Below are 10,683 nucleotides of genomic sequence, written 5' to 3' on the forward strand. Positions count from 1 at the left end.
CACATATAAACCTGTGAGTCACTCCTATGGAAGGCCTTATCAATCCTGGAGGCAGAGTGCGTGGTTTAATGTGAGATGGAGCTCTAGCATGAGCTGAGCCTGTCTGCAGCCGCCGGGAACAAATCCCTAAGCTGTTTCAGGATAATGCCATACCATGTACTCTTAAGTGCATTATAATCCTCGCGGTTATATAGCAACTTTGGTTTGGCTTTATCAAAACATGTCGTGTAAGGTGTCATACGATTTGGAATACTATCCCCTCGCCAGTTCTGGCGACGGGGATAGCATTCCACCCCTCTAGAGGGGTAAGACATGTTACTTTACTTAAATGCGGTTAATTTCTAAAAGGGCCTCAGATCCACAAAATGGATGCTTCTGCCACAGACACAGGTCTGACCCCCTGCAGCTGACCGAAACTCAGCCAAGGGGGCCTGGACAAAGGGTTTCCTGTCGCAGGGCGGTGTTACAACCCCCCAGACAGGAGATAGTGGATTGTAACAGGGAGGTTTGAAAGAAACCAGACACTGCATGGGGAGCACAAGGCTGCCCTTGCATAATCCGCCAAACCGGTTCTGGGGCACTCCAGCCCCCGTCCCAGCGCAGCCAGGATCAAAGGAAGGGGGTGTAGCCACCCACTTCCTGCGTCCCACCCATAGGAGGGGACCTAGCAGGTAATCCAGCCCCCCAGATTCGAATAAGAGTGGGAGCAGTGCCAATGCACTACAGATTATCCTGATGAAACATAAGAAACAAAACTCTGGACCCTTCGACATCCTACTCAACGTAGAAGACTGAAGAATCTCCCTTGTGGTCAAGGAGTGACCACCCTGTGCAAACAGGCACCATCCAGCCCTCAATGTCTGCTTTGTTGCAGTTCCCGCCGGAACTCGAGCGACAGAGATCAACGAGATCAAGCTTGCCTGCCTTCTAACAGCCCGATCCATAGTCCCTGCAGAGCTGTGACCCGTGGAGGCGACCGGAAGCGTGGGGCACGCCATCTTGGAAAGACCACGAGACGCTGACCGTGCAGCCCACGAGTGACCCTCGAAGCTGTACAACGGGGTTTGAGAAGCCCCAACCCTGAGCCACTCTTGCACCGAAATTCCAGCCCTCCACACTCGACGAGTGCTGCGTGGGGCCCTTCTGCTTCTTTTGGCTCAACGCGTTGGCCAGTCCCTTGCCAGCTGGCTTGTGGCCCCTGTGCCGATGAAACTTGAAATTCAACTTGTGATTCTGGTTGCTCCAGATTTGCACCAGCTCCCCTGACAAGGAGCCCTCACTCTGACCCTCCTGGTTTGAGTGAGAAGCAATCTCCCGGTTTCGTGTGGATTGCTTTTGCCAAGTGTTGTTTGCTCCAATCTTGAAGCCGACAGCGCCGACGGCGAGAGCCTGCTTGGGACAGATCATGACCCGCTCCTGGACTTCGTAGATGCCCCAGAGCCTACGTGACAGCAGAGAGAAGCTCCTCGACAACCACCTGATTGCGCCCGACATTGCCTGGTTCCATCCTGGTTCCACCCTGGTCACTGCTGAGTGACCCAGACTCTGTCCCCTCTGCTTTCAGGTACTTTTCGACTTGAGTCCACCCTTGGACTCCACCGGACACTTCTCCTTCACCCCGCCTGCAGCCCTTTCAGCTCCAAGCACCAAGAGCCTGCGTGACGAAACCCGACTCAACTTCGACCCTGTGCACCCACTTCCTGTGGGTGAGGTTGCTCGAGCGCGCGAGGCCACCCGACCAATAGTTTTCGCCGTTTCCGGCTTCAGGGCCCATATACTTTTCAAATCATCATATACATCGATCAGGTGACTTCACGAGCTCTACCAGGTTGGTGTGTGCGTGTTCCCTGCTACCAATTTTCGGTGCACCCGACTTACCATCCACCGATGCGGGTGCCTAATGACCACAATGAATCAGGGAGCTAGCTGTAAAGAAAGGCAGCAAAATACAAACCCAACCAATAACATTCAAATACTGTTTAAATGACCACGGACAACTGGAAGTTTTAAAATGTTTATCTAAAGTTCATTATTTTCTTGCATGAGGTACAATAAAACAAGGCAATCAATAATCAAGATAACGTAAATCACATAAGCATAAAGAAATAATGACAGAGTAATCATCAAGGTACTAATAAAATGTAACGAGAAAAGATACTATGCAAGTCAGTATTATCTAAACAGGGATAGCCTAAGTGTGGGTGACAATAGGAGAGTTTAAAATGAATAACACGCTTCACTTAAGGTGAATGGGCCTTTGAATAATCTAGGCAATGAAGTTCTAGACCATATCAGGAAATGACACACTGCTATGCAAAATATAATTTCTAACAAATGAGAAGACATAGGAATAAACTTATGGAAAAATATAAATGACTTTCAATAATTGCAGAAAGGCATGGAAAATATCACATGTGCAATGTTGAACTTTATTAAAGCAAAAGTTAGAAATTCAGAAGGTGCAAGATTTTAAGAGTTTTTCAGAGCAATATTTACCTAGAAAGGTGTGGAAACCAAACCCTGGCCACGGGTCAGTTAAGGACAGGAAACCCTCAAGAAGGATACCCCTCAAAGGACAGCAGGTGCAGAATGGACACCCAGGACAGGACAGGATACCCTCGGAATAGGAATCAGGGCAGGACCCTCAGGACAGGACAGCAAACCCTCAGGACAGGACCCTCTTCAGGACAGGACCGGAACCCACAGTTCGGAAGCAACGCCTGCGCTCCACCCGCTCTGCAGCTATCGATCAAGACCCCGATTGGGTCAGCGAACTCCCAGCTAAGTGCTTTGCCAGCACTTTAAGGTTCAGTAGAACCTTAGCCTATGGTCAAATTCGGACAGAGTGCTCCGCAGCGCTCTGTATCTTCAGTCACCTATTGAGTGCGTTGGGTCAGTGACAGGTCAGCTAAACCAGACAAGTCGGACGGTTCACTAGGTGAACCCAGGGTAGATATACAGTTTGGGGACAGTGTACCACCCCCCAATGTTGCAAAGTGTCAGAATCCCTCAATTTCGATTGGTCCTAAGGTAGGATTTGGGTAACACACCAATCACAATACAAGATTTTAAGCCTTCATTAGCATATTTGGGTACCGCCTAGCAGGTTTGGGGTTCCCAGGAAAAACTGTGCAGGAAATTAACATTGTAACACATGAGGAGCAACATTCGCTGTTCTCGCAGGGCAGAGGTGACTTTCTCAGGAGCATCTTGCCCATCACTGCCAACTGGCGGTGTTCCATCTGTCAAGGTCCCTCGTGCTGCCGAATGTCGCACAGGCGCAGAAGGGACCTCCAATAAGGCTCTCCTTTCACTCAGACCCCCATTTCCCGCGGTACATGAAAAGTAAGCGAAAACAAATTAATACATAATAATGTCATTATGAAAACACATCACAGGGTTTGTACTTTTAACTCATCATCAAGAAATAAACTTATTGCATCTAAATGTTAGCTACATTGATACGGGCACAAGAGCAGTGGCACGAGCAGTACCACATGATAAGCACAGCTATGAATTACGCATGCGCATAACTTTCCCTCCACTTCTGCAGACGCGTCAGGACACGTGAGTGTGGCTGACGCATGCGCAGTAACTAAAATACAAGCGGCGGCCATATTAGAGGACACAAATTAAATTCATTAGAAATACACATAGGCAAGCTTCGGGAACCTTTGCCTAAACAAAATAAATGTTAGTAAAACATACTCTTTTGTTATTTTATTACACATACATGAGGTTCTTGACTTCGGCAAGCCGCAAAATATGCGAAGCTTTGCTTCATCAATCCCCTCTTTGATGATATTTACTATCATCACAAATTATAATGGAACCAGATGCCAACTTTCTTTCATACTTTATAAAGTTCTATTTCTTCCAGCAACCGTTCTAACTTTTCTCTCTCAGTTTTAGCAGGGTGAGAAGTCTTCACCTTTTTGTATATCTGATCATTCACTTCTTCTAATTCAATCTCATCCACACTTCGTTTCACTCCTCTTGCATTTACCTCGTGCTTTTTGGTGCGCTTGCGGCATTTACAGCATAAGAAAATGGAAAGTATAATAAGACCTATAATACCAATTGGCATCAGAATTTTGAATAATAAGCTTTTACCTATGCTAGCAAGCCAGTGACCTACATTTGAGAGACCATCTACCAGTCTCTTCCAGGCACTATCAACCTCGAGTGGTTTGAGTTCCTTTGCCAAATTAGTAATGTTTTTCACATATCTTTTGATCTGTACACTTTTATCCGGAATATAAGTGCAACAATGTTGCGCCTTCAACATCCGGCAGACTCCGCCCTCTTTCGCTAATAAGGTGTCAAGAGCAAGTCGATTTTGTAAAACCATTGATCTGATCGCAACCATTTCGGTATTGACCAGCAGAAATCCATGAGCTGTTTCAGTAGACAGCACATCTACTATAGTAGACAATTTGCAAATTCTGTGAGTGTTCAGAACCACTCCCACTCCAGGTATCAGTGCACTGAAAATACTACCCATAATTTCACCTATACTTTCTCTTTTACTACGCACTAAGCCATTAGTATCTTCATTGCTTCCAGCTTTTCCATTCACATGGTATATTTTCGGGAAGACAATGCCAAAGTAGCAGCTTCCATACCAGTGATCCGGCAATTTGAAATAAGCCTTGTCCCCACAAATATAATAAATTCCAGGAAACACAGGCTCTGACCCATTTTTGAAACCCCAACCTCCAATTACCTTGTAATTATGTTCGCATTCACTGGAACCAATGAAAACATTATTATAATAGCTAGTCTTCTCGCGGTGAAGACATAGCTTGCCTTTCTTTTCAAAATCCAGCAACAGAGCAGGACCCGCTCCACCAGATGAGGTGCCTTCCATGTTCTCTGCCCACTTTGGCTTTTTCTGACTTTCGTCATTAGCCTTCTTTTGAATTTTAATTCTCCTTTTCTCTGCCATGTTCAGGAACATCTTTTCCTGCTCACGCAAAGAACAAGTCAAGTTATCTCTGTGTGCGTCTGCTATGTCAATGTTACCTATAGTCAGAAAGTAGTCTCCCATATATCTTATTGTGTCAGTTTTGGTATGTACAGGATTCAAGTTCCCACGTATAGGAAGTTCAGAAAAGATCACGTCATTGTTAGAGTAATAGTACTGTAACGGTCCTCTTTTATAGAATAAACTAGCTAAAATGCTACAGGAGATTCCATATGTCAATGGCAGATGATGGTATGTCACGCCCTCAGCCACCGAAGTAGGTAGCTTCATGCAGACATAGCAATCTTCAATTTCCATAGTCTCTACATAGTGTATTAACAAGTTTGCGAAAACGTTTAAGTGTGTCCTGTTCTTCATTCCATGATAATGTAGTCCTCCCTCATCTGATGCTTCTAATTTCTGTTTTGTTTGTCTCAAAGCTCTTTCATGTCGTGCTACACTCTGTGTTGTTAGCTCCTCATTGTCAGTATTTACAACTTCAGTAGGGACAATGTTAGTATCTTTACTTACAGCAAAGGGAATGAAAATTGTTAATCCTATCCAAATAACTATCAGTACTACTACACTACATATACACACCTTGCAACACGTCTTAAAACGGCTGCAACTAGGTCTACCATTCACCGTTGAATCAGACATTTTGGCTCAGAAGGAGTGTTCTCACCCCTCTTTTTGGCTTTTTACACAACTAGCTTACTTTGTGCAAATTCACGGTGGTTCGTCTTCTTCTTCAGCTGAGTACTCAGGGACGGGCTCTCCGTCGCTCACGTCAGTTATATCAAGATCTTCAAGCTCCTCCAAAACCAGTGTCCATTCAGGAGACTTGTACTTTTTGTTTTGTCTTTTTATTCGCTCACTCCTTCTTTTGGAAGAGTCTTCTTCTTGCTCTGCTATCCGAGCACTTCTTCTTGCTTCTGCACGTTTTTCTTCCACTGTCTTTATCCTAAGTCTCAATCTTTTTACAAACCTAGGCTCAAGGTTGTTTCTTTTCTTTAGTCTCTTAGTCGGTACTTGGACTTCACTTTCTTTTCTTATTCTCTTGTTCTCTTTATCTTGTGGTAATTCTTCTCCACTTTCTTCTCCTATTTCCCTTATCTGACTAGTTCCAGGGCTAGCATCAAATTCTTCTGCCTGGTTGCTAATCTGGCCTTGTTCAGGAATATTTTGTTTTTGGCTTTCGATTGTCTCTGTTTCTGTTTCTGTTTCCTGAACCCGTTCTTTTAACCCTCTCTGATCCTGTTCAAGCACTTCGATCTCTTGATTTTCTTCTGCTCGAACTATCACTCTATTTCTAGTCTCTCCCTTATCTGCATCAGGTGTTAGCGGTGGTGTATCGAATACCTGCTCTGTCCCTGTCTGACCTTCTCCTTCCTCAGTTTTGATGTGAATCTCAAGCGACTGAGGTTCTTCGCCTGTGCCTTGCCTTTCCTGACTAGTCCACTCTCTACCTTCACTAAGTCGTTCTCTTGTTCTGATAGGATCTTCGGTCAGATCAATCATCGGTATCCATTCTTCTGGCCATATGCTTGGCAGCTCGTCTTCAGCTACTCCTGGCTCAGTTTCCTGGACCTCTTCCACAGGCTGGTGTCTTGGCAGTACGTAGTCAACTACTCCTGGGCCAACGTCTGCTGTTCCTGCAGCCTGACTGGTGCTGGGCTGCTCGTTGTCAGTTGCTTCTGGTCTGGCTCCTTCAGGGTCCTCTGCTGGTTGCCCTTCTTCTTCAAATCCTTTGTCTGGTAATACCTTCTGGGTGTGTCCAGCGTGGATCCACTGAGGAACACCTGCGACCTTCACTGCAGTGGTTGTCACCAGGATTACTTGGCGTTTCTTTCCCCACCTTGGTGCCAGACAGCTTGATCGAGTGTGCTTCTTTATTTTGACCCAATCTCCTGGAACCAAGCTGTGGAGAGGAGTCGTTGGATTGAGGATGCCGTCGTCTCCAATCTGGCGAGAGATAGAACGCACTTGGTCACCCAATCTTCTGCAGTATTCAAGCACCAAATCATCAGTAATACTCAACAGTTTGCTTCCTGGCACCCATGCTTGTCTCATCACTCTTCCCATAATGATTTCATGGGGACTTAGGCCTGTCTTGCGGTCAGGAACACTTCTCAGTCCCATCAGGACCAGGGGCAGGGCCTTCACCCAGGTCATGCCAGTAGCATCTGTCAGCTTTGCTAGTCTGTTTTTGATAGTTCCATTTACTTGTTCCACTATTCCAGAAGCCTCTGGGTGGTATGCACAATGGAGTTTCTGCCTTATTCCAAAGGCCTTACACAGTTCAGCCAGTATTTCATTCTGGAAATGTCCACCCTTATCTGATTCAATAATGCATGGTATTCCGAATCTAGGTATCAGTTCTTTTAGTAAACACTTCGCTACTGTCAGTGCGTCACTTTGAGGAGTAGGGTAAGCTTCTACCCATTTTGAAAATACGCAAACAATGACAAGGACATATCGTTTCCCTTCACAACGGGGCATGGTGATGAAATCAGTCTGTATCCTTATAAAGGGACCCCCTGATCTCCCAATCCTGCTCAGTTCAACCATTGTCCTCTTGCCTGGGTTCATCTGTTGACATGACAGGCACCTCTGGCAGAGGGACTCTGCTACCTTCCTGAACTTTTTACTGTACCAAGTCTGTTGAAATACCAGAATCATGGCATCCCTACCAATGTGTGATCCTTCATGTATTAATCTAGCCATTGTGCCAAGCAAGTGTCGGGGTAACACAGGCATACCAGTTGGGCCCAAAATCACACCATCCACACGTCTCGGTCTACACCCATCCTCCTTCCATTTCTCTCTTTCTTGCCAAGGAGCCGATTCCTGCCACTCTCTCACTTCATCCCACGTAGGCACTTCTTCAAACACCTGAAGCTGGCAGCTGGTTCCTGGCCCCCCTCGTTTTGGATTTACAATATACCGATCTTTGGCACACCATTGGGCCACTCGATCAGCATAATCGTTTCCCAGTGATACTCTGTCCATGCTCCTTTGATGAGCAGCACATTTTACCACTGCCAGTTCTTTGGGTAACTGGATGGCCTCTAAAAGGTCATGAACAACCTTTGCATTCTGAATGGGAGTACCTGAGGAAGTCATGAATTCCCTTTGTAGCCATAATTGGCCAAAGTCATGCACAACGCCATAACAGTACTGACTGTCAGTATACACTGTTATGCGTAAGTCCTTCCCAATTTTGCAAGCCTTTATCATGGCTATCAATTCGGCTACTTGTGCAGACTTGATGTTATATAGGTAACCTGCTTCTTCAATTTTGGTGAAAGACACTACTGCATAAGCAGCACTCAAGCCTCCTAGTTCATGTCTTAGACAGGAACCATCCACAAATAGTTCTTTATCATGCTCAGGCAATGGTACTTCTTTTATGTCTGGGCGTGGCTTAGTACTGAACTCTGTTAGGTCAATACAATCATGTTCATCATCATCCCCACCTTCTATTTCCAAGGGGTCGGGGAGTAAGGTGGCAGGGTTCAGAATACCGCACCTAACAATGCTTACATTTGCTGCACCCACAAGAATCCTCTCGTATTTAGTCAGCCGACTAGGGGTGAGATACTGTGTTTTAGTTCTGGTCAATAGAATTACCACTCCATGTGAAACATACACGGTCACAGGATGTCCCATGACAATGGACTCACTCTGTTCCAAACTTGCACAGGTAGCAGCTACTGCTTTCAGACAGCCTGGTAACCCAGCAGCTACTGGGTCCAATGTGGCAGAGAAATAGGCCACAGGCCTTCTGGTCGTGCCATGTTCTTGAGTCAGGACTGACAATGCGCAATTATCGCGAGTGTCACAGAAAAGGGCAAACTCTTTGGAATAATCTGGCATTCCCAACGCAGGGGCTGTACACAGACAGTTTTTCAGTCTTGTGAAAGCCATTAGACTTTCATCGTCCCACGCTACAACATCTGGCATTCCTCTCGTGGTCATTTTTATCAAGGGCCTGGCTAAGGCTGCAAATCCCAGAATCCACTGTCTGCAGTACCCTAATACCCCCAGGAACATTCTGACATCTTTTTGAGTACGGGGCAACTGCATCTTTTGAATTATTCTCACTCTTTCTGATGTGACTTTTCTGACACCCTTTTCTATCTGGTGTCCTAGATATTTTACTGATTTCGCACAGAACTGTAGTTTGTCAGGGGCCACTTTATGCCCTTTCTCACACAGATGATTTAGGAGGGCAATGGTGTCAACTACACAGTCCCTGTGACTTTTAGACGCCAGTAGAAGGTCGTCTATGTACTGTACTAACACAGAGTTCCCAGGTAAGATCAAAGTCTCTAGACATTTTTTCAAGATCTGATTAAAGATAGAGGGGCTCTCTGTATACCCTTGAGGGACCCGATTCCAACAATACACGTGACCCTCGAAGGCAAATGAGAAAAGAAATTTGCTGTCGGGGTGCAGGGGTATCGAAAAGAATGCATGACATAAATCAATCACAGTGAACCATTCAGCATCCCAAGGGATCTGGTACAATATCACTGCAGGGTTTGGGACAATAGGGCAGCAAGGAACTACAATTTTGTTAACCTTTCTCAGGTCCTGTACTACCCTATACTTGCCACTAGGCTTTTTGATGCCCATAATCGGTGAGTTGCATGGGCTGCTCATCACTTCCTGTATGATGTCTCCTTCTAATAATTTTTGTATTTCCAGAGTGACACCTGCTTTCACTTCAGCATTCATTCGGTAGGGCCTAGTGTTAGGATATACTGCATTGTCCTTGATGGCTATCTGTATGGGGTCCACATCTTTCATCAACCCCACATCCTTTCCAGTGAAATCCCACACCTCTGGCTTTACGGCTTCCTGTAGTTCTTGGGGCAAGTCCTGCAGGGTCAATCTTTTAATTTCTGAGTCAGGTCTAAGCAACAATAATTTATAAATGCCATCTTCATCTGGGGTCTGTATTTCAACACCTTTTGGTGTGCAAAAGATGGTACAGTTCATTTTGCACAGCAAATCACGACCCAGTAGATTCACTGGACTGGTGTCACAGACGACAAATCTATGCATCTGTTTAAAATTTCCAATTGAAATCTCCATTGGTTCGGTAACAGGAGTACTAATCAATTGATTAGATACACCCACTACTTGGATATTTTCTCCCGAGAGGGGTAGGTTTGGAACGTCCACTGTTCTTACAGTAGAACGGGTAGCGCCAGTGTCCAACAGAAAGGTGACATCATTTCCGTCAACCTTTCCTTCAATATATGGTCCAGACTGGTCTACCGGCAAGGAAGCGCCAAGTACGCACTCCTCGTCCTCCCCTCTCAGGCCCCGTCAGTCCTGATCATTACAAAGGAAGGTATCATTCAGCAGATACTGCGAAGTTGCTGTATTTCTGTTCTCCCCGCTTTCCCAAACCTCTATCTCTTCATTTTCTGCCTGTCTTCCCCTGTATACCTGTTTGGGTGCTCGAGGCACCTGAACTGTTTTTACCTGGGGTTGAGTCTTTCTTGGTCTTTCTTTCTGCGTCTGTGGAGTTAAATCAGGAGTTTTTTCATTAATATCTACTAATTGGGGACACTCGTTTCGCCAGTGTCCAATTTCGCCGCACTGATGGCAGGGAAATTTTTTCATAGCCTCTTCCCTGCTAAATTTGGGCCGGGGCTTTCCTCCACCCCCTCCCCCAGGACCTTTGTTCTCAGCATTTTTAA

Source organism: Lissotriton helveticus, chromosome 3_1, assembly GCF_964261635.1.
Source record: "Lissotriton helveticus chromosome 3_1, aLisHel1.1, whole genome shotgun sequence".
Classification (NCBI taxonomy): Eukaryota; Metazoa; Chordata; class Amphibia; order Caudata; family Salamandridae; genus Lissotriton; species Lissotriton helveticus.